Genomic DNA, 27904 nt, shown 5'->3' with positions numbered 1-27904 from the left:
AGGAATCTGCGAGTTTCGTTTACCGTCGTCTTTTTGGTGCACACTTTTGCTTCTTGCTGACACGGGTGGTAGAGAGAACGAAGAGTGAAATGCCCATGGCCACCGTTAAGCCCGTCGAATGCAGATGGAAGTTGAGATGAACAGAATAAAAAGAAAACTAGTGTAATTATGTTAATACGAGCTCAAAGAAGAATGCTAGCGATGCAACTATAAGTTTGGAAGTAATTTACGATACATGTATATACATTTCTAAATACAAACACGATTTAGCTTCTAAAAAACGCTATTTCCGATCTGAAGACTCTCACTTCAATAAGATAAGCTCTCCTGGCTTCTCCTTATAGATATATTAATAGGCAGGAGCGAAGTAATATTGAAGGACTATTGTTGGTCACCATCGGTGTCTCCAACACTAGGAAAACGTGCTTAATTGCTGATGGCCTTTTTCTTACTCTCACTTCAATCGCAGACAGAACGAGAAAGAATATTTGAATGCTGAGAGAGGCGGGACAGAGCCAAATAATGAAAATAAAATCTAAAAACGAAAGAAAAAGGCCGCAAGCAATTAAGCACATTTTTTAGCGGTGGAGACAGCGATGGTGACCAAAGAATAGTCCTTCAATATTACTTCGCTACTGCATATAATTATTACTATAAGGAGAAGCCAGGAGAGCTTATCTCATTGTACTCATCTACCATCATCGGTCAATTAGTTACGGTTTCCGAAACACTAAGGAAAGCGGGAAGCGAACATAACAAATGGATTTAAACCTGTCGCGCGACCTCCGCGACTCGCCATTGTGAATCCGCCTTAAGTTTAAGCTTCACCATAAAAGTAGGGTTGCCTGAATGTAATATGCATGCACCTTATATTTTTTTCATCTATTACTCTATTTGGGACGTCAGTTGTGGGAATATGTTTTTTTTTTGCATTTGACACATGGCGCATATAAAAACAATGTACCAGGAGAAACGTAGTCAAAAGAAAAAAAAAGGAATGCGACAGCTATGAAACCATCTGACGGCTCCGAATATCTTTTCCTCTAATCAAATTTTATCGCTTATGATGATCATCGCATTTCATTTTTTCCATCTCTTTTTCTGGTTTGTGTACAAGTCTATGGCATGTTGCATTAAACACCATGCACTGCATTGCAAAATACTGTGCCTGCCAAAACAACACAGAAATAGAAAGGACAGAAGAACGGTGAATGAGCGGTGGGAATGAATGCTGTCCAGCTCGGACTCGAGAGTTTAGCAGGAGCTGACCGGAAGGGCAAGAACGGCTGCAAGGTACAATGGACTCCTGGAACAGGCAGAGGGACAACCGCCTGTTTTAGCTTCAAGTAAAATCTTTCCATCATCATCATCGGTTCCAGCCACGCGAACCCTACCTCGTGCGCTCGCGCGAGCGTGGCTTGAAGAACAAGAAGCAGAAGATCATCAAGCGCAACGGCCGGCCATGTCGACGCCCAAGGATCGCTCGAAGGTTTCTCGCAGGAGCCGTGGCCACAAGTCTTCCATATCAGAGGGCGGCGGGAAACGGCGGTCTTCAGCGCCCGCTGACGATGCGGGCCGGAGGGTCAGCAAAAGCGACGCCGCCCAAGATGGCGGACGCGTACGCGGCGACGTCGCGGCCCTCTCCAAGCCCACCTTAGCCCCGCCTGATGCGCCGCCGTCGCCAAAACCTGAGGACATTCCCGCGGGTTCGAACCCCCTCCCGCCAGCTTCGTACTCATTGGAACAACCTAAGGACGCTGCCGCCGTCTCGGGCCAGGACTTGGCACCTCTTGCATCTCCGTCTGAACAGCCTGGGAACGCGGCCGTGGTCTCGAAAGAGGTCCCTCCGCAGGCTGTACCCTCATCGGAACAACCTCACGACAACGCCGTGGCCCCTGACCAGGGCTCACCGCCACCGGTTGTGTCCCCGCCGCAACAGCCTGAAGACGTTACCGCGGTCCCCAACCTGGTCCCGCCACAAACTACGTCCCCAGCTCAGCAGCCTGAGGACGTCTCCGCAACTCCCGTTCCCAGCCGGCCGTTCGGCGCATCCTCACCGAAGCCTGGCGACGGCGACCCTGCGGTTCCCGCTGGACCCGACTTTCTACCAGCGTTGCCAGTGCCATCTGTACCGGTAGGTGCGGTTTCGTTCGGGTTGCTTGTAAAGCACTGTGGTGCATCGTTGTAGTGACCCGAGGCGGGTCTAATCAAGGAGGCTCTGGCTAAGCCTTTCGGATCGAGTTACTTAAGGGGAAAATCTGAACATGCGTGGCGGTTCGTGGTAGAAGCGCTACAAGGGAGGAAAGAGCCCTATGGTAGTCAAGATTTTAAGGCGCCCCCTCACTAACCGGCGTCTATTTTCATGCTTGCAAGATTCGACAAACACGAAACGCAAAAAAAAACTCGAAAAGCACAGCGAAGTCGTTGGCCTTCTCTCAACGCATATAGGCTTAACGGTTACCCAGATATATATCGTAGTGGTGCCATGACCTTTATCGAGCTGTTTCGATTCTTTACCCGAATGAAACTGGTATACTCCACTGCTCCTCAGTTTTCGTGAAAAGAGGTAGGGGTTATAGAATCGTGTTAGTTTGTGCAACTTTTACAGTCAACGCCAATACGATGAGATTCATTGTGCTTCGATCGACCAAGAACGATAAAAGTTTTGAAGTGTGTCTCCCGTCCTTAAAAAGGGGCCATGAAGGACGGGTGGACAAATTATCTATGCAGCTATGTTCATGTAATGTTTCGCTGTAAGGCTTCATGTAAGGCTTCGCTGCTCAGCCATGTAGTGGGGCTCTTGTGTTATCAATCAACTCAGGAATGAAGACAAGAGTTCCGTTCACCTTCAAGAGCACTGCCGGTCTGGCAATGCAAACCGTGCCATGTACTCCGCGCTCCAGAAGCAGACCCAGTGGCCTGTATAAGGCTGTACTTTGCTCATCTTTTTTGCGAAATGAAAGCTGCGGTTGAACACGTTGTTCGAAGAGGTTCATTCTGATGTTATCACTGTCATATCAACTCTGATTGTAGCGTTTTGAGCAATATGAAAGGGAGCAAAGTTTGATCATTCATATATTGATTAATCTATAACTGTGTGACAAGCATGTGTTTTTTTTGTTTTATAACTAGTTTTTCTCTTCGCGTGTCATATCCAAAACTCAAGCTCAAATTCACCGAAGAAATAACCAGAAAATTTGCAGTTTTGTGCAAAGCGTTTGTTCCCTTTTATACTTCTCCCGACTGTACGCTCCTTCCTTTATATCTTATAGCTCTACCTGTTATTTCTGTGTTTTAGACGATGCACTGTACAGTCGTGAACAAAAGTGGAGAGATCGGCGCTTCGGCGGCGGGAGCAGTTGCGGGGCCGCCCCACGGCGCTGCTATCTCGCCGCGCTCGCTCGCTGCGAGAGTGCCTCGAGTGACGACAAACTTCCCCCTCGCTCTCGCTTCCCCGCGCGAGAGCGAGGGGGAAGTTTGTCGTCACTCGAGGCACTCTCGCAGCGAGCCCCGCAACTGCTCCCGCCGCCGAAGCGCCGATCTCTCCACTTTTGCTCACGACTGTACATGTCGCGCTGGAGCGGTTGATTGCGTCAACACGACAGCAGCCGTGGTCATGGGTTGGCTGTGGGCAGAAGGGTGCGCTAGTCGCACCCACAGGTCGCATATGCCGGCTTTATGCCCACGTCGAGTTCAGGTTCCTGTGCGCCTCCCTTTCCAGGTGATTCCGTCTACCTTGGCAGTTCAGCGCCGCCAGTCGTCGCGCTGGCAATCCCGGACATCAGTTTCATCCAAAGGTGTCCGCAGGCCCAGCTACAACGTCGAGGGCTTCGAAACGCGCGATGGAGTTGCGTCTCCTGGGGGCTACCCTTCGTCCTTCGTGGTGAGGATACGCATCGTCCTCACAAGTAGTTTTTACCAGCTGCACCCAATAGGCACTGAAACTTCCTTGGACGTCCTGTGGACGTTTAGGACATCTGTGGGACGTCCAGGGGAGTATCAGTGCCCATTGGGTGCAGCTCTCCGCCTCAGTAACGCTGCTCGGTTGTGGGACACGACGCTGTGCAATGAACTCCTGACGCGGTCGCCTGCATTCGGATGGAGGGGAAATAAAAAAAAATGAAGTTTACGCATTGCGAGGGATTTGGGGCAGCGCTGTTATAGTCACGCTAAGCCTAGCGGCCTATCGCATTCTGTTGTGCAGCCACCAAGTCATTATCTTTGTTTCTTACGCCACGGATGATGTTAACGCCGTGTTTTTTGAATGTTCGAAGCCGTTGGCCACTTAGTGGCAGTGAAGGGAACTAGTATATAAGTGAATTGCGCAACAACTTAGACAGGACACAGGAAGAAACACAACAGCTTACGAGCGCACGTGAACTGTTGTGTTTCTTTCTGTGTCCTGTCTAAGTTGTTGCGCAATTCACTTATATGCTATGCAGAACCAACTAGCCCGACAACACACTCTTCTGAAGGGAACTAGAAACGCTTGCCCCGAATTCCTGGTAATGCTTGTTATATGAACCGCGAAATTGAGCAGTAGCTAGTAGTGTACATCCTGACGACCAGCGCGAAATTCGACAAGTGAACTCGCCCAGTATAGCGTGCTTCGAGTAGTGCACTTATCAATAATTTAAAATCTGCGCTACTTCACCCCTTCATTCTTTCCTTCTCGGTACAGCCCAGGCTTCCACCCGGCTACTGAGCCGGACTACCTGGGTTCGAGTCTGGCCGCGGTGACCGCGTTTTGATGCAGGCGAAACTCAAATGACGCCCCTGTGCTGTACGAGGTCAGTGCATGTTAAAGATGCCTAGGTGGTCGAAATTATTCGGGAACCCTCATTACGACGCCTCTTTCTCTTTCATCTTTTGCTTTCTCATTCCTCTCTTCCCCTCAGGGCGCGGTAGAGGCTTTCACCGAGAAGTGAGACAGTTACTGTGCCTTTGCTTTCCTCTAAAACATTTTTTCCCCACCTAGTGTAAAACTTCTAGCCCGCCTTTTCTTTCGTTAGGACTAATATTTCTATACAGAAGCTCCCTGTGGCTCCCGCATGCAGAGTTGGGACACCGATGCTTATTTTAGTTTATGGGGATTTAACGTCTCAAAGCCTCAGGCCATGAGGGACGCCGTAGTGAAGGGCTCCGGAAATTTCGCCCACCTGGGGTCCTTCAGCGTGCACTGACATCGCACAGTACACGGGGCTCTAGAATTTCGCCTCCATCGGCGGTCGCCACCGCCGCGACCGGTGGCGACCGATGCCTAGAGCTATGATATAGTGTTGACCAAATATTTTAGGGGAATCCCCCAAGGTGGAGTAGATTTGTAATAAGGGAGTAATTACTCATTGACGTCCACCCGAGCGCAGCCATACGGCCACAAAGGAAAGCTATACAGCTTTCACAGAAACTTCGTAGTTAAAGAAAAATTCGTCCTGGTCCGGGGTTCGAACCCGGGACCACCACCACACCGGAACAGTCGCTCTACCAATTGAGCTAACCGGGACGGCAAGCTTATGGTAGGGCGAGAGCGAATTGATCTATAACTCGAAGTGGGAACAGTGTTGACCAAATATTTTAGGGGGCCACAAAGGAAAGCTATACAGCTTTCACAGAAGCTTCGTAGTTAAAGAAAAATTCGTCCTGGTCCGGGGTTCTTTAACTACGAAGTTTCTGTGAAAGCTGTATAGCTTTCCTTTGTGGCCGTATGGCTGCGCTCGGGTGGACGTCAATGAGTAATTACTCCCTTATTACAAATCTACTCCACCTTGGGGGATTCCCCTAAAATATTTGGTCAACACTGTTCCCACTTCGAGTTATAGATCAATTCGCTCTCGCCCTACCATAAGCTTGCCGTCCCGGTTAGCTCAATTGGTAGAGCGACTGCTCCGGTGTGGCGGTGGTCCCGGGTTCGAACCCCGGACCAGGACGAATTTTTCTTTACGAAGTTTCTGTGAAACCTGTATAGCTTTCCTTTGTGGCCGTATGGCTGCGCTCGGGTGGACGTCAATGAGTAATTACTCCCTTATTAGCTATGATATACTTAAATCTAGTGCGAAGCGGCACCACTGTGGATGGATGATACTGCTTTTTCGTAGTCTCCCGCGTTACACGGCATATTTGAAGCTATAGCTTTAAAGCTCCTATTCGGCAGAAAATGCGGCGTCAACGTGACGTCGAGTAACCCGCCTCGTGGATGGATGTCAGGAAGCGTTTCATATCCACTTTGCTTGACGTTGCATAGTGGCGCCGGCATGCGGAGGCCAGTGGAAAATTCCCGCGACCTGATGTACGCCGCTGCCCCGGCAGAGGGCGCAGGAGCTGTATGAGGTTTTCACGACGCGGGATGTGCGTCTGGGTGGAATGCTTATCTCTGTACAGAGAAGCAAGATTACGGGCGTAAACTGCAGTGTGGAATAGTTCAAAGACAAAAATGTCTAAACTGTGTTATAATTGTAGTAAATTTGTGAACGTGAACAAAGAATAGAGACTGTTTGTGAAGAGAAACCACTGAAGGGAGCCATTAACGCTATCGCTTCATACCCTTAAAGGCGGAGTTTAAGTGGCTCCCTAAACTTTTTTTATTTTCAGAGTGAAATGTGTGGGGCATAAACTTGCTGGTGTTATCGGGCAACACATTTGCGGACAACGACCCGAGCGCGTGCTATTTGTGTTCAACCCGGCGTGTTTTGCGGGAAGTGATCTCACGCCTACGTGGAGCATCAGAGAGGCGTTTCGCAATGCTTACCGGATCCACCCGATCACGGCGAAGGTTGCACTAGGAGCGAGGCACGGGCGGCACAAGAGGTCGTGCCTCTCTCCCTCCTGCCTGTAGCTTCCACACAGATGCTCTGTGCAAGGCAGTGGCAGTCTATAGTGTGTAACGGAACGGCGCCGGGCATCGACAAGTGTATCCCATCTACAGCTACTGCTCTGGGAAAAATGGCCAGGGGGTTCAACGTGGCTTGAACCTAATTATACGAAAGGAAGTTCTGTTAAGCATGGTCTCCCCTGTCTCAAATCAAATGTCAAGGGTCAAGGTTCAAGGTAAAAGGTCAGGGTCAGGCACCTAATGGTCATAGTCATATGATCAGGTTATCATACTACCATAGCTTAGGCCATACCACCACACAGTCAAGTTCGGGTTGACCTTGTGAGGCATTGAAGGTCATTGTCGATGTGGTGCCCACGGTCTCAAATCAAAGGTCAAGGTCAATGGTCAAGGTCAGATAGCCGGTGGTCATAGCCATATGATCACTTGATCATAGTACCTTAGCCTGGGCCATACCACCACGCAGGTTTGACCTTGTGAGGCGCTGAAGGTCACTATCTCATCCACATCAAAATCGGATGTTGTACACCGGGAGGCAGAGCTCTCACTCTAATATGATTCCTGTCCTCACTGGCGAATGAATCTGCTCACGAAAGCCAGGCTAGCGTATTTCGGCCGCATTTTTAAAGTGCGTTTGATGTGTGTGGGATGACGAAAATAAAAATTGGTAATGAAGAAAAGAAGTGATGATGATGAAAACGTTTATTAAAGCCTTAGTTGAAGGGAAGGCTGATCGGGACCCTAGTCCGGGACGCCGTTGGTGAAAGCCGCTGCCCGTGCTCTGGCGACGAGGGCTCGTTGTTCCTCGAGGTCCGAGCTGGACAGGGCCGCCTCCCAGCCCTCCCGCGTGGGCTGATTTATGATCTCAATGCTGTCATTTTTCTGAAAAGCCCATACCATGTGGTACAAGTTTGCCTTCTGGCCACAAAATTTGCACTGTGCCGAAAAGGACTCGGGCTCAATGGCGTGAAGCGTAGCTGGGTTATTGAAAGACATAGTTTGTAGCCTGCGAAGGTGACATTCCTCTGATTTACTGAGACCCTTAGCGGGCCTCGGGAGTGTCTGCCTTTCAAGGCGCAAATGTTGCAATATTTCTGAATATGTCGTTAGCGGAGAGGGGGAGCCAGAATCAGGAAGGGAGGACGTAGAAGGATACCGGGGAAGAAAAGCTCGGGCCGAAGCGTGTGCGCGCTCGTTTCCTTCAACTCCCTGGTGACCTGGTACCCATATTAATTCCTTCCGTTCAGCTGAAGTCCTACATTGACTAAGAATTTTGCAGGCTAGCGGCGTGATTCTGCCACGCATATAGTTTCTATAAGCCGCCTGGGAATCTGTAACTATGTATTTAGATTCGGAGTGCGTTGCGGCTGGGGCTATCGCTACTTCCTCCATAGCCTGTGTATCCCCGTTACGAACTGAAAGCCCGTCCACGACTTGCATTTGGTGCACCACTGAGATTGTTGATATTCCTTGTACAGGACCCGCAGCGTCCACGAAGAAGGCTCCTTCTTTTGTTGAATAGCACTCGTTCATCTTCTTGCTCCTCGCCACTCGTCTAGCATGATGGTGCTCCGGGTGCATAATTTTGGGAAGCGGAAGCGTAAGGAATTTGCTCTTCCACTCTTTAGGTATATCTTGTCTCCTAGCCACTTGCTGCGGAAAGCTAATGTTTAAATCTTCTAAGACCCTGCGGCCGGTCGTAGTTGTGGCCAGTCGCACTACCTGGCTTGTAAGATGGGCGCTAATCAATTCATCAGCCTTGTTGTGTACCCCTAGTTTTAGTAGACGCTCCGTAGATGCTTTCATGGGTAGGCCGAGTGCCTTCTTATAAGCCGTTCGAATGATAACGTCCAGGTGGTTTAGATCGGTCTTCCTCAAACGAAGGTACGGGGCCACGTACACTATCCTGCAGATAACAAAGGCCTGTATTAGTCTAAGGGTATCCTGTTCTTGCATGCCGTTTTTCTTGCTTGTGATCCGAGATATCATACGGATGACTTGTTCGCACACCGTTCGGAGCTTGGTGATCGCTGCTGCGTTCACACCCTTGTTGTTAATGAGCAGCCCCAAAATCCGTATTGTTTCCACCTCGGGAATAGGTGTATCATGGACCGAGATTTCCAGCGATGCAGTATCCCCCTTCCCTCGCAGGACGAGGAGCTCCGACTTGTCCGGGGAACAGCGCAGTCCGCATTCTTCAGCATACTTTTCAACCGTACTGGCAGCCTCTTGGAGGGCCTCCTCCATCTGTCCCATGTTTCCCTCCGTTGTCCATATGGTTATGTCATCCGCGTATAGGGCGTGGCGGATTCCCCTTATGGCATTAAGTTGTTCCGGCAGATGCATGAGGGCAACGTTGAAGAGCAGTGGAGAAAGGACTGCTCCCTGAGGCGTCCCCCTGGTGCCCATGGGTATCGCCTCGGACCTCGTGTCGCCAATCCTGATGTGCGCTTGCCTATCTTGCAAGAAAGCCTTGATGTAATTAAAGGTACGCTTTCCGCAGTGAGTACCCTGTAGATTGTCCAGAATCTTGGAATGCTTCACGTTGTCGAAAGCCCCCTTCAGATCTAATGCTAGTATGGCCCTACTGTTTCGTTTGCGCGGGGGATCGATAACCTCCATCTTCAGCTGCAGTAACACGTCCTGGGTTGACAAGTGTGCCCTAAACCCAAACATTGTGTGAGGTATAATATTGTGGTCTTCTATATACGTAAAAAGTCGCATGTGTACCGCCTTCTCCATCAGTTTGCCGGCGCACGACGTAAGCGAGATGGGCCTGAGGTTATTGATGTTTACCTCCTTTCCAGGCTTGGGAATAAAGCTGACATCAGCCGTCTTCCATGCCTTGGGTAACTGTCCACTTTTCCAGCATTCGTTGATGTACTGCGTGAGATGTTCAAGCGCTTGCTGATTGAGATTGACAAGCAATCCCACCGTCACCCTGTCGTTCCCTGGCGCCGTGCCCCGCCTCATGGCCATAAGCGCCGCCTGTATTTCCTCGACTTCGAACTCTCTGTCCAGGTCCGGATTGTCCATACCCTCATAATCCCGTACTGGCTCGTTGTCTTTCACTGTACAGAGGTACTTGCTCACGAGGGCTGCAACTAGCTGCTGGTCCGTGCCCGCGAAGCCGTGTAGGACTCTATACTTCAGGCGCGCCGAGAGGGATATAATGAAGGGGGAATGGAAGAACGGGGAGACAAAGGGGCACCGTAGGGGGGCTTCGGATTAATTTTGATGACTTGAGATTCTTCCTTTCCCTCACGGCACCGTTGACGAGTATGCCATGAGCGACAGTTACCGAGCGTTTCCTTTCCTGATGAAAAACGAACGTTAGAAGTAGTGATCGTGAAAGTTTTAGCTTATTGTTGAGAAGAATCTAAGCACATGCTTTCAGCTGATTAGCTAGGTGTCTTTTTCCCAGGAACTACTATTCCGCGTCCTGGAGGCAACTGCAAACACATACCCCAATTTACACATCTTAAACAATAATCCAACCGTAAGAACGGCCTATGCCGAACTTGTGGGGAGAAACTCACCATACGCCACACCCCACGACCCTGCCAAAAACAAACGACAGTGCAGAACATAACAAAATACGAACGGGGAGCTAGGCTGCGCTATCAAGTTTGAATGCAGCCGACCAGCTAAGGCAAGTCTAAAGCCCCCCTGTGGTCGCTGACGCTATTGAGCGGCTTCAGGCTAGTAGAGTGCTCTCATCGGTAAGGATGAGACGTCGTTGACTAGGGGTGCCTACCAAGAGCATTTCGAGAGTTTTGAACTTCTAAGGTTAATAGAGTTTTCAATCAATACATCAATAATAATAATAATAATCTTCTTTATTTCCATCGGTATGATGGAGGAGGTTGTGGGTAAAGGTGCTCGTAAACGGCAGCTTGACAAAGGCCCACAGCCTCCCTCTATAGGGCAACAGCAGCAAGACACAAATATACACATCTAAACTCTTCGCGATTTAGGAGAGCCAAAATAAAGTACAGTAGAAACAAAAGAAGAAAAAACAACAACAATGCATAAATACAGAGGGCACAATCAATCAATCAATGAACGAATCAATCAAGAAGTGAAACCGATCAATGAATGAATGAATCAATCAAAGAATAAACAGTCAATCAATAAATCAATCCGTGAATCCATGAATCAATCAATCAATGAATCCATGAATCAGTCAATAAATGAATCCATGAATCAATGAATGAATCAATCAATCCGCGTCTAAGTAGTACTACCGACTTCTTTACAACGAGGACGATTGAAGTGTCAAGTTCATCGTGCTGCAGTGCATAATAAGCGTCATTTCTTTGCCATTTGCAAGTGTTCCCCGTCGACGTCAACACCTTCTGTTCATCCGCAGGAACTGACACCACCACCACAAGGCTTCGCCAAATGGTTCCCCTGGCTGGACGCGAAGACGGGTGTTGCACTGGCCGTCTTCCTCCTGATCGCTTCGGCCGTGTTGGCAACGGTGCTGCAGGCCAGCCAGAGCAGAGGCGAGCGCGGCTGGCTGTGCATGACGATGGACTGCGCGGCACACAGGAACCTCCTCGACGCGGTTCTCAACGAGAGCGTGGACCCTTGCCAAGACTTCGACGCGTATGTCTGCCCACGCCACCGCACACCCTCCGCTGAGGCATACGGCGTGGACGCTTCGACGTCCACCCTTTCATCCATGCGCCGACATTGGCTGGAGGGCTTCGAGAATTTACTGGAGGGCGGGAAAGAGTTCCTAGAGCTAGGAAACAAGGCGGCTGCCATGTACGCCAGCTGTCTAACTCACAAGCCAGCAAACAAGGACGCCGTAAAGCAGTTCGTGAATATGCTAATACTTGGATCCATCGACGAGCGACAGCAAGTGGCGAATGTGTTCGGTGTTCTTGTGGACATCGCGTACAACTGGCAGGCGCCGCTGTGGTTCCGGGTTTCCGTCTTGCCCCAGAACGCTCACCATCCATTTCGCCGAGTACTCATCACCCGGAACCCGCTGATAGCGGAGTGGCAGGCAGCGCTAGAGGGACCGAACGCCAGCGACGAGTACCGCAAGCGTTGGAGTCAAACGGAGGGCGAGCATACCAGCGACAACGTCATCTTCCGAAGCTACGAGACCAGGAGGACAATCTTCGGCATGTTATTGAGCAAGGGCGCCTCTACCACCGACGCGCTGCTGGAGTTTCCCCTGGGCGACGCGTCCCGTCACAGCAGTGTCGTTAGTAATATGACGCAACTGCTTAATGAACGCATTAGACCGAATAAGGACTTTTCTGAAGATGATTTGATGATCTTTGAAGAAGTGCACTTGCTCGAAGTCATCAACGCGGCTTTCACCAGGTTCGAGAATGAAGAGCTGATGCAACATGTCCTGTGGCTCTTCAGGGATGTTTATGGTCCTGTAGCTGACCCCTCCATGCTACTGTCAAATGGAGATGACCCAGACGGCAACAGAACGCTCCACCGTTACTGCTCGTCTCAAGTGGAAGCCAGCTACCACCTGCTGGTCAACACTCTCTTTGCTTTCGTGCGCTTGACGCCTCTTGTACGCCAGTCCATCAGCGATCTGATAAAAGGAATGCATCAAAAAGCAGTACAGTTGATAAGGGATGTAGATTGGCTAGAATGGCGTAGCAAGAGCATGGCTATCGCAAAGCTTGAGAGCCTCAAAACCCTGCTTTGGCCCCCAAATGAGCTTATCACGGAAGACGATCTATTCAACATATATGATGCCTTCCCTGACAATGCGTCCTCCTTCGCAGAATATTGGATGGAGACACGAGGAGCGATCAGAAATTACACCACCCAGAATCCTATAGGCAACGTTGAGCTCCTGGGCGCTCCGGGCAGCTACGACGTGCCGATAATTAGCTACGTCCCCGTCTTGAATATCGCGTTAATCTCCATGGCAGCCTTGGCAAGACCTCTCGTCTACGGAGCTGGGACCCAGGCGGTGAACTACGGAGGCCTCGGTTACCAGTACGCGAGAGAAATGGTGCGGGCGCTTGACAGTACAGGGGTTGGCATCGACTCATACGGAAGCATCGTGAAACGATGGATTTCTGGACTATCTGCGGCCGAGTACGAGAAGCGCATAGCGTGCCTTCGTTCGGTGGACAAGGACATCTTCCCAGACGTGCCTGCATTGGAGCTGGCGTACACGGCATACACTGCGGTAATGCAGGAGGACGGACCAAAGATTCTGGAGAGGAAGACCGAGACACAGATCTTCTTTATTACCATGTGCCTCGGGATGTGCAGGCAGCAGCGGGGACACAAAGAGCCAGCCTGTAACAAGGCTGTCATGGCCTTTCAGCCGTTTGCTGAAGCGTTCAAGTGTGACGGGTCCTCCAGGATGAACCTTAAGGAAAAATGTGCATTCTTTAAGTAGGATTTGCCAGAAAGGTTAGCTGCTTACAAACCATCGTTTTTGTGACCTTGTCTTCGATTCTCCCGGTGTGCTTCTTAAAAGGACAGCCTCCCACTTGATGTTTTTCTGTGCTCATGCTGTTCTTAGAGCAAGTCAAGATGGCTTCAGGAAGATTGCTTCACTTTAACACTGACGTGTTTTTATATGCGGCTTGTTGATCGGCTGTGGCTGTCGAACTGTCGTTACTGTCGAAGCCGCGGTGCATACGATAGGCTTTTTTTTTTGGTTCGCAATGTTATTTGATGTTTCTTTATTTTTACTGCAGCGCTGTTTTAAGGTTTGTAGCCTTTTCGCGCTTAATTTCCAGCACAAGGGTCTTTCCCTCGTTTGTGTTCGAAATGGCCCTCTCTGGTATGGCTTTCTAGTTCTCAGAACAGATCTGTAGCTTTTTCTATACCACAGTTCGTACGTTAGCTGTAGTGCTTGGGCCTGCGAGACTGAACGAGCGGACGAATTTTCAAGAGAACCCGCTCAAGATGTACTGTGCTTGTATACGCTAGGTGGCACGTTGACATTCCTAATGCACGTTCCTTGTTAGTGGCATGCAATATCCGTCAGATAACCTCATTCTCTTCCCCTTATTGCTTTCAACAATGATTCTTGCCTTGCACCTCTGCTGGCCTCAAAAGGTTGTCTGTTGTCGTGAGTACATTTTCGGTCGGTGTAGTCCTCATGCTTCCCTCCAGCGGAAGCATAATCATTGTGCGCTTGTGACCGAACAGAGCATTTCATGCGCACTTAATTGACTCCTGAAAGAACACACTGCTGGTGTTATCATGTCAGATTGTACTTGCGAAGTTCATTCATCGTCAAATATGCACGTTAGGAATTGAAACACTAGGGACCATTTGACAGAGTTACTAAAATCGCTATTTTAACAAACACATGTACATATTAAATAGCATAAATAAGAGTACACAAGGCTGTTTTTGATGGCGCCATGTCACTTGCACTTACGCACAATCAACAGGAAAAGAAAGTAGTTACTAAAAGGTCCTCAGTATGCTGAGGACAGCGCATCATTGCATGCATGACTACTAGAACAGCGCCGCTGTACTGCGAGCGCTGTGTCCCCTCCAGAAGTGTCATGAAGGACATAGGCGACATGGAGTTGACGGTAGTCGACGTGGCAGTGATCTGCGTTGTGATCGCACAGAGAGTCGGTTGGGCTGATTTCAGCGCCCGCACTGAACACCGAAGAAGTGCAAAGGGGCCCATCGCCACGCCTGTCATGTTGGCGCAACCAGCGACATCGTCCACACCAGCGTGACCAAAAAGGTAACGCATAGTGGGAGCAGTCGGTGTTGATAAGCATCGCACGGGAAGCCAGTCGCTCAAGATGCTGGCGTACACCAGCAATGTGGATCTTCCGGATGTCTCTGGTGAATCCACAGGTTCACCGGTCGCCATCCGGGGGTCGCACGTGCAGCGAATGCATTTCTTTACTTCAATTTACATTGATTGAATACTTACTTGCATTCTTGATTGCATACTTAACCCTCTCCCCCGTAGTCTTACTCGGCAGGAGGAGGTATCAGTGCGCCGGATTCGGGCAGGGGCGGCCCTGACCCCATCTGTCCGTTATAGGTGGGGTGATAAATATCTGCCAGCAACTGACAGGTGCCCTCACTGCGGCGCTGCACCGGACATTTGTGATGTGCGGCACCTGTTGAGGACTTGCCCAGCGACGGCCCCTATTAGAAAACGGCTCCTCAGGGAGGTCGGCCTGTGGTGGAACCGCGACGGGGACTATGTGAAGTGGACTATGGACAATCACTTCACCAGCAGCTTATGCGACTACCTCGCCGAAACTGGTCTACACTCCTTCTTTTAACCTTCTGTAACCTACATTCCACTCCCCCTTTTATCAACTTATGCCTCATGGCAGTCTTCTCGAATAAAAAAAATTAATCACAGTATAATCAAAGCATTAATCATAGCAGTACTCACCCACGGCGCAGAAACGTGGAGGCTAACGAAAAGGATTCTGCTTAACGGCAAAGCAGCGACATATGGAAAGAAAAATGATAGGTGTAATGTTAAGAGATCGGAAGCGGCCAGAGTGGGTGAGGGAACAAACACGGGTTAATGGCATCCTAGGCGAAATCAAGGGGAAGAAATGGGCTTGGGCAAGCGTAGCAGGGGGGGGGGGGGGCAGAAAGTTAGGTAGGCGGATGAGATTAAGAAGTTAGCGGGGATACGGTGGGCACAGCTGGCAAAGTATAGGGTCAATTAGAGAAACAAGGAAGAGGCATTTGCCCTGCAGTAGTCAGGCTGGTGTTGTTGTTGATGATGAGTTATTGAATTTTAGTATTAAACCTGTCACAGTTTATGGTTTGCGTTTCGTTAGTGTCCTGTACTTTTTTTCTAGCTGCCGTCGTGAACAGTGCTCAGCATTGAAAGAGCTGAATTGAAACCTGCTATTCCAATTAGCTGCCTTAATACAGCGCACATTCTTCCTTCATGTGTAATCATTGTCCGTGTCCCTCCTATTTTATGGAGATAAGGTCATCCGAGGCTGAGCTGGTGGTGCTAGACTAACTCGGTTCTGCACAACTGTCCAAACCTGCCTTCTAATACTATAGCAGGTGGGGATGTTCGGATTGATATGAAAGGACATAGTTCGGAACGGCCACATACGAGGGTCGGTCAAAGCCAGGGAGTTTAGCGAAAATTCGAGAAGGAAGGCCGCGATCGATTGGTGCCGAAATATTAGAGAGCGGTAGACCAAAGAAAGAAAATCATTGAGCTTGGTTGTGAAGAATCCCAGAAGAAGGCTTAGGAAGAGATGGCGAGCTATTGTGGAGCAAGATATAGGGGTGAAGAGGCCGGTTCCACAAATTCGTCAAAACTACACTTACAAGCCTTCAGAAATGAGCATCAGTTCTCCCTGCACCTCGCTAACACCGACAGCGTCAGTGTCGCAAGCAAGTGAACTGCCACAGGCGGAAATGCTGGCGTTCGCTAGCACGAAGCAATTTCTAAAAGGAGAAATGGCACCTACTGGTCTTCAAAAACCGACGCGTTGCTGCCAGCCTTCCTTTCTGTATCCATTTCTTTGTCTCAACTGCAATGAAAAAAAAAATAGAGATTTTAATATGGAAACTCGGTCAGGACCTTGAATTTCTTTCGGTGTATGCGTATTTTTACTATATGCGTTTATAGAACTTTTACCAAGTTAAGTAAGGCAATGGAGGCTTGTATCGCAAGCCCCGGATGGTTGGGTGGACGGACGGATGGTTGGATGGACGGACGGATGGTTGGATGGACGGACGGACGGACGGACGGACGGACGGACGGATGGATGGATGGATGGATGGATGGATGGATGGATGGATGGATGGATGGATGGATGGATGGATGGATGGACGGACGGACGGACGGACGGACGGACGGACGGATGGATGAAAGCTATAGCAGCGTACCTTGTGAAACGGGATGGCGGTAGTTGCCACCTTGCTCGGCTTCCTGCCCCCCCCCCCCCCCATATTTCTTTAAGAAATCTGTCAAATTTAATGGTATTTGCTATATGCGTAAAATTCGCCATTTTTGTTTAATTACAATTTTCAATCCTGAACTTGTATCCTTACGTCAGCTTCTGAGCCATGAATCTTCCAGTCGCTTTTTGCTAACTTCTACCGTAGGTTGATGCACATGACCTTCGTTACGTCTGAACCCTAGGGCCTCAGAGAGAGTGACTGGGCCTACATCGACATCTGGGTCGCTACTTCCTCATTCTAGCGCAAGATTTTCAATCGTTCTTACAAATTTACCACACTCTGCACATTACCATTTTCTTGGATAAATTTCTTTTTGTAGCTACGCTTTCTAAATACACCCTAATCTACCCTAGCTTCAAAAAGTAGGGCGCTCTCTCCTCAGTTTCTTCCTGATTTGCCTTTTCCACTTTCTATTCAGTTCTACAGTGCGCTACATTTCTCTTGAATGAATCTAGTTTTTACCTTGTGCACTTTTTAACCTGTTGTTTAAAGCTCATCATTTATCCGTCCTACTGCTTCCTGCATACTAACTAGTTAGACTTCCTGCATACAAACTAGTTAGGCTTCCTGCATGCTAACTAGTTAGTTTCCTAGTCCTTTTCTGCCACTTGGAGTCAGCGCTCCTTCTGTAGAAGTATTTATACACCTTAGAGGCAATTTCCTCAGGCGTTCTTCATTTAATAATTCTTCTGAGGTTTCCGCGCTTCAATCGATGCCAAGCCCATGCCCCCCTGTACTGCCTCGTTGGTGTTCATTTTTTTTTTCTGTGGGCTGCTAGTGCTAATCTGCCGACAGCTCTCCGATTTATTTCAAGCTCCGACTGAACTTTTAACTGCCCTTAGGCACAAAAGCCCCTTCCCAAAAGTAAGCCCTGGCGCCGTATTTTCTTTCCAAATATCAAATGAAATCAAATTTTATAAATTATTTCCACATAAAAATAGGTACATGAGAAGGCTTCGGGAAAAAGCTGCCCTTTGGCTTTACTGTTATTCGTTATTCATACTTGTTGTAGCCGTATAATGCTTCATGCTTCATTATAGCGGCATCTCTTCGTCCTTTTGTCCTAATAGCCTGTTCATGCATTTCCATGAATTTCTGGCCTTAATTTACCCAAATCCATTTATATTTGTATTCTGCCAGTATGAGTATATCATGGCGTTGTGTTGTAAGCACCTGATCAGTGAAACCATTGAAATCACCAGACCTGACTTAGCTGCGCTGAAGGTGAAGCCTACAGCGTCTCCTTCGTCCCCACAAGAATTAACCAGAGTCTATAAATCTTCCAGGCGGTTAGCTAACAGTACAATATATATCGTCCGCATATATTAAACCAGGGAGCCGCTGCTCCATGGCCGTTCCGCCTAATCTGCACGACAGATCATAACCTAGATTACACTCTTGTAGCTAGCCTCTCATATAAGTCATGAACAGCAGGGGTGATACAGGACAACCGTGCCTTAATCCTGTGTGTACCTTGACAGTTGTCCTACTTCTTAATCCATTCCATCAAATTTCAACTTTATTATCTCGGTATATTTCCACACACAATTCCTTCTTTACATTGTCGTACGCACCGTTTACGTCCAGGAAGGCTAAATACAGAAGGTTGTTTTTCGCCCGAGCTATTTCTGAGCATAAGGTAAGCACGAAAAAACCATCATGCAAGTGCCTACCGCTTCTGAACCCGGGGCTGGCACGCAGTGGTTTGGCAGAGGTACACTTCGTAACAATAAGTCATGAGAACAAAGTATTCGCTCCACCAGAATTTTGCAAAAGGTCTACTTGCACAATGTAGTTTCAATGAAGGAAGAAAAAAAAAAACGTTTCTAAGGTCTCACCGAGATTTGAACTCGGATCGCTGGATTCAGAGTCCAGAGTGCTAACCATTACACCATGAGACCGCAAAGAAACTCTTCCGACGCCGGGAATCGAACCCGGGCCTCCTGGGTGAGAGCCAGGTATCCTAGCCACTAGACCACGCCGGAACTGGTGGCGCCATTACCCCAGACACGAACTGCATCACACATCAGAGCGTGACCTTCACAGAACAGACCTGGAAGGACAAAAAATGTGCGCCTCGCCCGGACGGTTATTTATGGCCGACATTCTTTAACTTAATCCCTCTTCTCAAGCCAAAATACTTCATTGTTTTAGCATGCAGTTTTTTGTTTTCCCGCTAGATGGCGCAACAAGCTCGCGTTCTTAGCCTGCGAAAGATAGCCCGCGAAATTTAACCAGTACAACACTAGGTTCCGCGTTCTCTGCACCGTGGTTCGCTGTGACGCTACTAACTGAAAGATTCAGAGTCCTGTCAAATATTTTTACTTTGTTTTTCCTGCACGGAAGGTGCTTAGGTGCGCAGTTGACGAATGTTTGTGGGTGCGCTGTGAAACTTGGGGGTTGGGGGCGGCGACTGAACGCGACCACACGTTTAAGCGTTCCAGAAAATGATAACGTAACACAAATTAAGGTGGAAGTGCGGTCAGGAACATATTTGAAGGTCGTAGATGTGGATAGAGGGGTGGATTCACTGTTGGGCAACCAAATGTCGCACAAACTGGAAGACATACGAAGACGCAAGATGGTGGCAGCTCTATAAGCGCTTTATTCTGAGCTCCAGTACGTTGAGATAGCTGGCTCACTCGGTTTTAAGTGCTGTACACCGTTTTCCGACCGCAAATCCTTGTTTTCTCATTGTTTCAGCCGCCCACGCGTAAGCATTTACTTGCAACGCCTGCTCCTCTAAGAAGAACGCTCTGAAAGCTACAGACCAACCCAGCGAGCAAATATGTTGGGATCGGTCAGTGTGCACAGAACCAAGACGCATGCACGGAGATTTCTTGCGCATGCGCAGTTGCTACTGTACCACCCACATGCGACGCCATACATGATTCACGCCTTGCTTGAAAGAGAAAGGCAGAACCCAGCGCCCACGTCAGGCAACATCCTTTCTCCTTTCTTTTTCTTTCAATGAAGGTATGCAGACAGACACGGCATTGAAGTTTCAGGTACGCACTCATGTAACGATAAACGTTTTTTTTTCTTTTGTTTTTGCCCAGAACAAGGTTCAGCGCTCCATTCTACGCAGAATTGTATAAGCTCCGGCTTTTCTTCGAGGGCTTCACTGCAGGGGGCCATTTAGTCTATATCGCCGCTTGAGCCGGTCAGTGAATCGACATCCTGCGCAGAACCGACCGAACGCAGTCAGAATGAGGGACACCAAGGCAACGTTACACCTATATATATCGCGCTACGAACATCACACGAAAAGCATCGTTAATTAATGGGTTGCCGTGCATGGATTAAGCGGATGTATCACTAAACGCGGATCGGTTACGATACCGAAATTGTCGAAGTATGTCCAGTGGCATCGTGGCATCGCTGCCTCTGGTCGAAATTCAGTTTTCACGTGGCCTCCGAGATTACCTCGGTGGTGCATGCAGCCCGCTCAAATAAAGTAAAAACACAAGTAACACTGGGAGCGACAGCAAAAGGCTGCCAGTTCTCCGCACAACAAGAGTTTGGGCTGTTATGGTTCACAAGAGGGGGTCATATGACCTTACGGGGAAATATTGAACGCTGATAGGCTAGAGAGAAAGTTTCTGACAATGAAAAGGTTAGTCGCGTGATGCTGTGATACTTCAGGTTCCTCAATTACTGACGCCAATGAAGCCGCAAACCCGGAAAAGCTGGTTTGATACATGATCGCTTGAAGACAAAAGCGTGAGCTGTTTGCAGCTGCGTTTTGCCTGGTGGCAGTGCTATAGATGCCGGACCGGTGTGGACGACAGTCAGCGTGGGGGATTCTCCTCCTAAATAAATTGCTATTAATATTGTAAGCGATGATTTGCGATCCGGCCGCACCTGTGTCATGCGATCGAGTGCATGCTAATCGTAGTAGGCAATGCCTTCACCAGAACTCTAAGGTCACTCCCGAATAAAAATGGCAGCAAGCTGTAGTGCCTCAGGAAACAGACTGAAACTTATGGTACCCGACACGGCTTACGTACCAAACATCAATGACGTGACAGTAAATAGCTACCTTGTCACATAATGTGTGTAGTTAAGCTCATTAATTTCTTTGCATTCCGCTTGTAACTCTACACAGCTAGCTAATCGATCATTTAGCCGATTAAGTCTATCAATGGACGAGGCCAGAGCCTCTAATCGAAGCCTAGCCCTTATAATGTTTGAAAACTGCTGACCACCGACAGATTGGGTGCGAAATAGGCAAGTTGTAGCATTTGGGACCAACGCTCAGAGAGCAAAGCGTGTCAACGATATTTTTCTTTTGTACTCACTTCAAGGAGGCTCTTGAAAGAAATCACCTCGTCCGGGGTCAGCTTGGTCGGACGGAATAACGCCAGGACCAACGCCACCTGCGTAAAAAAATAAGGGACCGGAGTCCAATAGCTCTCACACAGATGCATCAGCGAAACAAGCGTGTGAATTTAAATTTCCGCCTGTACGTGCTACGCGTTGAACTGTATAAGCAGCGGCTTTTCACCATCAAAGAACCCCCTTCCAGCTAATGGCGTCCACCGATTCTCGTGACCCTGCTAGTGTGACAAAACAGGGAGTGGTAGATGAAAGGGGAGAATCCCTCACTTCTGGTTGTCGCTCCGCTCACTGCATTTTCACGCAAGCAGGGTCATGAGAATCGGCCGACGCCATTGGCTGGAATGGGGGCCTTTGGCGGGGAAAAGTCGCGGCGTTCTTCAGTTGTATCCGACTATAGTGACTACTGCAAGCAATGTCTCCTTGAGGGTACTGGTAACTTGCTATTCAAGATCTCAGAGTACCTGGCAAATGCACTGCACCCCATCTTAGCTATTTCACTCTCGTGGTCGGGATTTGCGGTCGCTCTAGTCGGATACAACAACTAAAGAATGAAACGGTTTTTCCCCGTCAAAGATCCCCTTTCCAGCCAATGGCGTCCGCCAGTCCTCCCCAATGGTCATCAGAACTCCCTTAGACGTCCCATGGATATCCAGAACGTCCACATGACATCCAAGGGAGCTTATTGCGCACTGGCTCGTGACCCTGCTAGCGGGACAGTGCAGGGAGCGGCGCAAATATTCAGGGAGGTGACTATCCCCTTTCTAGCAGCTACGTCAGCCAAGGAGAGCTTGGCTCATGTAGGCTGCATGGCCGTACTTGTTCGTGGTTCTTTCTCCCCACACCAAGGCAATCCTCAGTGCAGGTCAGCTCACCTGCAATGCCAGCACCGCCGCCGCCACGCAGAAGACAATCATGGTGCGTTTGTGGCTGCCCAGGCGTTGCAGGGTCGGACGGCTGGGGCACTAGTTCCGCTCCGAGGATTCGACCAGCGCCTGCTGGGAACCTCCCACCACTGCTTCCAGCTTCATTGCGGCACCGGCACTGGTTAAGGCGTGCTTGCGTTTACAAGGGTTCGGAATGGGTTTCGCTGGTCCCTAGCTGGACGCGGTACGGGCTTCTTCTGTGGGTTGGTGGTGATGATGATGATGCCCTCAGGCTTAATGGCACATACCCACGGCCGGGGGTTGGCCTGGCTGCATAGCGGATACAAACGCACTCATGTGCAAGCAGTGGAGTATTTGGATAATTTTGGGGCTTAAAGCTAGAATTTGTACAAAATAAAAAATGCGGAAAAGAAAAAGTAGTGAATTCACATTCCAGTAGAGGAATCTACCAGATGATATTATAGAATAATGAGTATAATCGCACACTGGTTTCAGCGCACATCCGTTGGCGCTGGCCACGAAGGAGAGGAGAATCGGAATAGATAGAGGCAGCCCTAGTCTAGCGAGGGAGATTTCCAAGTAAATTCTACGGAGAGCAGCGAACCGCTGGCAGAAGAGGAAAAAGTGATCTATGGGCTCAATTTCACCACATCCTTCCGGTATGCGCCAACTCTTCATCTATTCAGATTGTCTTCGATGACATATTTTCAAAACATGCAAAGTTAATGCCTTTTCATTTTCTCAGCGGTTTATTGCAGGATTACCTGCTGTGCTTTAAATCTCATGTGCTCATAGCGACAGACGCCTCACAGTGTGAAGAAAAGGCCGGTGTTGGCATTTTCTCCACCTCCCTTGACTGGTCAGAGTCACTCCGCCTTCCCGATTACACCCCTATTTATTTGGCCGAATTTCTAGCAGTAGTCTTGGCGTTGCGCAAATTAAACAGCTCCTTGTCTTCTGCAATAATTATGACGGATTCATTATCGTTGTGTTCCTCTCTCACCGCGCCTACAACATCTCAGGCCCTTCGCTTACTCAAATGCTTGGTTCCACCCCACGTGTGTTCATTACGGTTGGTCTGGGTGCCTGGGCACAGAGGAATCCATTTGAATGAGGTTGCGGATACCCTGGCGAAGGCATCTCTTCAAGGCCCAGCCGTATCTGTGCTTCCACCCAGCGCATATATTACGGCGGCCAGGTTTCGCAGGTATCTATCTGCTCTTGAAAGAATTCGCAGCATCAGCTCTCACTTCCTCTCCCGAATTCCAGCATCTCCTTTACCCGTGGTGCAGTAAAGGATGGCGATCACGCAAGCTTGAGGTTTCCTTCACGCGTCTACGTTGTCGCGTGCCTCACTTAAACTTCTACCTTTATAGATCTGGTCTGGCGGTCTCCCCATTGTGCCCGTTCTGCGGAGAACCCGAAACGATAGATCATTTCTTGTTGACCTGCCGCCGTTTCTCCTCTTTACGGAGCCGCCTGCTGGAGCATCCGTTACGACAGCTAGGTCTAAGTCTGTCAGCTGGGGTTGCTCTGTCTCTTGGGGCTTCCTCCCTTGGGCACAGCAACTGGAATGTGCTCTCCGCCATGCAAAACTTCCTTACAGACACTAAATGGCGGCCGTCTTAAGCTCTGCTCTTTCTAATGATCAATATTTCTCTGGAACGAAAGCTTTCCGAAACACGGAATATTTAGCTCCGTTCTCTATTTCAGTCACCGATCTCACAGTATTTGCTTAGCTTATTTCAATTACTCATCTGAGTTTCTTTCATTTATTTCCTAATTGCTATCATTATAATTATTATTTTATTTTTCCCCATCATTATTTTCTTGTTTAACATTTTGTGCACCTATCAGTTGCCGCCTGTGTCTTGGCCAATCCCGCGCAGTGGGTACGCGCCATTATCTAGAAGACAACAACAACAACAACGACTCACAAATGTCTTCTTTTGCTTCTTTCATGCCTCTGAAATATAAGCGATAATTGTGGCGTTAATATAGCAATGCTTTTCGAAATCTGTTAAACTTTTTGCGTGCTGTGGCTGGGTTTGAGGCACGGTGAACAGTAAAAGCCCGAATTCAATTTTATTATTAGCGATGCAAATGAAGACGCAGCTCTCGTGTGCTTTTGTTCACCGTTGTCGCTGAAGAGACTAAAAATTGCTGGCGGTTTAGCATTGCTGAGCACGAAATGTTGCGCGAAAGCGCAGTTTTTTTTTTTTTTTTTTTTTTGCAGGTGGACATCACCGCCGCGTATCCGAAAGCGCGACTGAGACGTCCACTGACCCAGGGAGTCAGTTGTTGTTTTTCTTCATTAAAGGGCTTCGCTCTCTCCTTGTTGTTGTTAGCCTTTCAAAAGATGGCACATACCCACACTGGGGGAATCGGCATAGAATCGGAAGGCAGAGGTTGCTATTCACCTGTACATAATAAAGGCAAAAGAAAAGCTCGCGGAAGAGCTACACTGAAAAGGAGTATGAGTTTGGATGAAAAAATAGAGAGCGGGAAAAAAAGAAAGAATTGATTAAGTCAAAATGTAATAAAAGGTTGAAAAGAAACTATTGCAACATTTAGCGACGCAGTTGATGAAATTCCAGCAAGAAATTTTGAACACCGGCACAAACAGACCTGTGGCTGAACCCAAGCGTGGTGGCACCAAATGATAGCAAGAGCGGACTGCTCAAACTAAGGCCAAGATGCTGTAAGGGCAACTCCAGCATTCTTCTTCTCAAAGAGATGAAGCGTCGACAATGGAGCCAAATATGATCGATAGATTGAGGCTCACGGTAAAATGCGCAGAAGGCAGATAGCGCCAAACCGGACCTGTGTAGATAGAAATTCAGAGGAGTGATACGGCAGCGCAGCCTCGTCAGAGATACTTCAAGCTGCCGAGGTCGACAAACTTTCCTTCTCCAGCAATATCTCAGATGTTGATAATCCACCGACGTTAAAGGTGATGTGTCTTGCGCGCTTACTAACGCCCGTCGCCGTGACCTAGATGCTGTTATATACGCTGTAGCCGGGATGATAGGCAACAGAGGGCCCCCTAGGGATGCCTTTGCGTGGTTATCAGTGATCTCATTTACGATCATACTGCTGTTATTGGGCACCCGAACAAGGATCTAATGCGCAGGAAGCAGGGATAAGAATGTGCTTAAAGTAGGGGAGTCAATGTGCGATGCGAGGGACGAACACAAAGATAAAGAATCGGTAATGACTGCCTCTGCGGAAATACAGGTAGAAGGGTCTGGCTTGCGTAGAGCTAGTGCTACTGCCAGAAACTCAGCTTGGAAAATAGGGGTGAAATCGGGAAGGTGTAGTGAAAGGGACCAGTGTAAATGTGGACAGAATGTTCTCACACCTGCCTTTTCGTTGCATTGTGAGGCGTCGGTTGCTATTGTAATGTTTGTGGGTAACGTCCTTAAATGATCTTCTGACAGTCCATTTAGAATATGTGGTGGTAAAAGTTATTCATTTGGGGGGGGGGGGGGGGGGGGGATGTCGAAAACAACGTGGACAGAGGACGCACGGCTTAGCGTAGGAAGGACGTTATAAAATTCAACGTTTAAAGGCTGAAGCAGTCTTAGCGTAAACACAACAAATGGGGTATGAAAACGAGTCAAGTGGGCACCAAAAAAGGTCGTCGGCTGGCAACAGAAAATGCTTTGCGAACGGAGCAAATGTGATTTAAAGCTAGAAAGTTAAGTCTAGATAAGAGAGGGGGAACGCGGGCTTTGAGGTACAGCGTCTTCAAGAATCTACGCAGACGGCTTATGCTCTAGTGCCATGTTTCTGCAGCAGTGTTGACAACGCCAACGCGTATTGCTCTAGTGCCTTGTTGCTGCCACAGTGTTGTCCAAGCCAAAGCATGCAACGCACATCTCTCTGTCACTACCTCCACATAGTTCCAAGCGCGAATATTAGTTTGGTATTAGTCATCATCATCATCAGCCTGACTACACCCACTGCAGGGCAAAGGCCTCTCCCATGTCTCTCCATTAACCCTGTCCTTTGTACTAGTATTAGTTGATAAAGAAGACGATGTGCAAAGCACAGCGCGAGAGTGTGTTGCAGTTTAATGCGAGTTGTGCTCGGCTGCGGCCAATTTAGACGTCATACCAAGCGATACAGTTGGGATGTTTCTGTTGTTGCCGCAACAAGCATGGCAAAGCGTGGATATAATGGCTGATTCATCGTTTTGGCCCGAAAGACGCGGGTTCGATCCCGGCCGCGGCGGCTGAATTTCTTTGGAGGAGAAATTCTAGAGGCCCGTGTACTGTGCGATGTCAGTGCACGTTAAAGAACCCCAGGTGGTCGAAATTTCCGGAGCCTTCCACTACGGCGTCCCTCATAGCCTTAGTCGCTTTGGGACGTTAAACCCCATAAACCAACCAACCAAACCGTTTTAACTCACTACAGTGCTGAGGCCAGCGCTCCTCCAGAGCCGGAGAGACAACGAATGTAGAAGCAGCGATTATCAGTTTTTTCATGCCTCACGTGACCTATAACCACACTTTGAAGTCACAATCCTCGTTCAGCTGTTGAAACTGAAACAGCATGAGAAAGAAATTCTATTACAAAATATTTAGCGGTGGTAGGAGAATGCCACATGGTAAACCCAGCATAATAATGCCTTACGCTTCATTACAAACAAGAGAACACCCACCCAAAAGCACGGCCGGATCAAGAAAAATTCATTGCTGACAACATGTCGACGCAGTGCGTGGCCGTGGAAAGGAATACGAGGAATGCGGAAAGCATCATGTATACCTCTCGGCCACTACCATTCACACCCTATCTCGAAAGCTGGTGTCAACTGTCTGGAGGTCAAGTTTTAACATAAGTTTCCCTCTTCTTCTAAAAAGTTAATGGTGGACTGACGCTGCTCCCTCGCGCTAACCCCTTTTGTGAGTTGGGCTTTGTCAATTGACCTCTCCCGGTCTACATTATGCATCAGATCTCGTAAGTGTTTCTGGTCCGATCGGCAAAGCATGCCCAGAACCGACAGGGCTATATATAATTGGGAGAAGAAAGGCTTCGAGGCGTCTCTAATCGGGAGAATAAAGAGGACGGCGGACCGCTCGTCACAAGCTAGATTAGCCGGTTCAGAAGGCAAAGTGGACGGCTTTGCTCGTCAATCAACGACCTTATGACGTCAAATTGTTGACACCAAGCAGAGGTGTAAGTAGAGGTCTGCTTCGCCTGAAAAGGAATCAGCTTGCGCGCGTTTATTGCAGGTACAGCTTTGCCCCATGCGCAATAATGCCGTCGTGCACCGAGTGTGTCTGCTGCCTCGAAGATTCGCAAGCCTGGCTGAAAGTCCTGGAAAAGCCACAGGAGCGTTACTGAAAACGTCGAATTTCTTACTGCCTCACGCCGTTCATACCTGAGGTCGATTAGAGGAAGCTTCAGCATTACCATCCGAGGCGCGTCTCCAAGACCTCAGAGAACTGAAAGCATGTTATTTTAATGATAAAATTTTGAAAGGAAGACAACACGTAATTTTGATTATATGTTCTGCATTATTACTCAGTCGATACAGATACACTGCCTCCCGGCAATCTGCGTGGTAGCCGTATAGCGTCGACTGGGGTCCAGCAACCACGTTGTTCTGTACAGCTGTGTGGTTTGAAAAGATTAGAAAAATTTTCCGTCCGTGCAGTACACGTGGTTTAAGTGGTTCTAGGTAAATACAGTAAAGAACACAGCGCATGTCTTTGTTCATTTGAAACGGCAGGTATTTTGCAACACGCCGTGACCTAATTGCCCGACCTAGGCGCGCAGAGATGAGCCAGCCCCCTGAACTGAGCCACGAACCTCAAAGAGAAAAATATATATGTATTCTTTAACACAGATTTTTTTCTGGCATAATCTTTTGCTTAACAGCGCTTAATTCTCTAGAGGTGCACGCTTGTTT

The 27904-nt window shown here is 48.7% G+C and overlaps 2 non-coding genes across 2 annotated transcripts; both read right to left on the bottom strand.

Moving 5' to 3' along the window:
• Positions 1 to 18591: 18591 nt before the first annotated feature.
• TRNAQ-CUG (transfer RNA glutamine (anticodon CUG)) lies at positions 18592 to 18663 on the bottom strand. The gene has a single exon. It is a non-coding gene; the product is annotated as a tRNA-Gln (tRNA).
• Positions 18664 to 18675: 12 nt separating this feature from the next.
• On the bottom strand, positions 18676 to 18747 carry TRNAE-CUC (transfer RNA glutamic acid (anticodon CUC)). The gene has a single exon. It is a non-coding gene; the product is annotated as a tRNA-Glu (tRNA).
• Between the last annotated feature and the right edge of the window lie 9157 nt (positions 18748 to 27904).

The sequence above is a fragment of the Amblyomma mixtum genome, chromosome 8 (genome assembly GCF_055824585.1).
Source record: "Amblyomma mixtum isolate Tamu chromosome 8, ASM5582458v1, whole genome shotgun sequence".
NCBI lineage: Eukaryota > Metazoa > Arthropoda > Arachnida > Ixodida > Ixodidae > Amblyomma > Amblyomma mixtum.
The sequence above is the reverse complement of the archived record's forward strand: the minus strand, read 5'-3'. Positions and strand labels throughout refer to the sequence as shown.